Source organism: Pteropus alecto, unplaced genomic scaffold (assembly GCF_000325575.1).
Source record: "Pteropus alecto unplaced genomic scaffold, ASM32557v1 scaffold24, whole genome shotgun sequence".
Classification (NCBI taxonomy): domain Eukaryota; kingdom Metazoa; phylum Chordata; class Mammalia; order Chiroptera; family Pteropodidae; genus Pteropus; species Pteropus alecto.
Genome location: NW_006439192.1, coordinates 4,346,284 through 4,347,758, shown reverse-complemented (window position 1 = coordinate 4,347,758; position 1,475 = coordinate 4,346,284).

Below are 1,475 nucleotides of genomic sequence, written 5' to 3'. Positions count from 1 at the left end.
TCACAGGTCCCTGGGAGCAGGTGGGCTGCCAAGCCTTTTGCCCCAGGCCCCTGGAGTTAGGGAGCAGCAGTCAGTTACCATCTGGCTGCCATTTGGTGACCTCTGGCTGTTCTCAGCACAGCTTCAGCATATCAGGGAAGGGAGGGTCTCATTTGGCTTGGTGTTTTTGTAAATAACATTTTACTCTCTCCTACCAACTGGGAGTGGGAAAGGGAGCTTGCAGTAGTGGCAACTCAGCTTGTCTGACCCTAATGAAATATTATTCACTGAGCATTGGGGAGGAAGGACACTTTTCACGTGTCAGGCACTGCGCTAGGCACAGTGGATCCGAAGATGAAAAAGACAAGTGCTCAGCCTTGGGGAGCTCACAGTCTTGTGGGAGAGAAGAAACATTGCAAATCATGCCACACCAAGGGCATTTGCAGGTGTTTTGGGAGGAGAGATCAGTAGAGGAGACAACGAAGTGATGCCTGAATCTTGAAAGATGACGAACAGCATATGACAATCCACAAACTCATCTGCGATAATCAAGGAAGGCAAGACTAGAGAGTACATGCAGGGGTGTTGAAACTTCTCTATTTTCCTGCTCTGGGATATGAAGTCATATAGTAGGGGCTCAATAAATGGTAGCCACTGTCGCTGTATTTTAGCGTAGGACCTTTCCTTTGGCCCAAGACACCTCTGTTGGTACCTATGTTCCAGATACCTTTATAGTGTTATTATCTGTTCGCCAACACCACCATAGAGTCTTTGTCCCCCAAGACCTGTTGCAGAAAGGATATATTTTCCACACTAATCTCCCCTTTCCTTGCTGATCTCCCAAGATAAGCAGCCCCTTTTGTTATGGATTTTCCTGTGAAAGAAGAAGGAACAAGAACACATATGGAGAAACTAACAAGGCTTGTGAAATCTCAGCGGATTCTTGCAGTCATGGTCCCTGGTCTAAGTTTCAGACTCCCTTCAGAATGCTCATTGCAAACCAACTGGTCTTTTGTCTTCTGCTTTCCTTCAGAGATCCCTAAACTCGCCCCTCTCTGACCCCATCTTACAAACCCTCTCCTAGTGAAAGCGGCTAATCCAAAGCACTGTGCTGGGGACTGGAAAGGTGACAGAGGTGGCAGTAGCAGAACAGTGGACAATTTGCATTTCTGAGGACTCCCTAGGAGTGGAGGACCCTGCTCCTTAGGCTTCTGCTCTGCCTAGGGACAAAGATCAAAGTTTTAGGTTAGACTGGGATACTTGAGGGTTCAACTTTGAAGTGGATTCCATCCAAGGATATGCTAACAGAGTTGCAGATGACTTCTCCTGAGTTGTTAGGAACTTTTGGCGATATGGGGACGGGTGGGGTCAGAATGGAAGACAATTTAAAAATAGTGTTCTCCCAGATAAGTTAAAAAAGACAGATATGCCTTTTAAAAGACTGAAAGATAAGGGTCTTAGTGAGGGTGTAGGAAAACAAGCACTCAAAACCATTG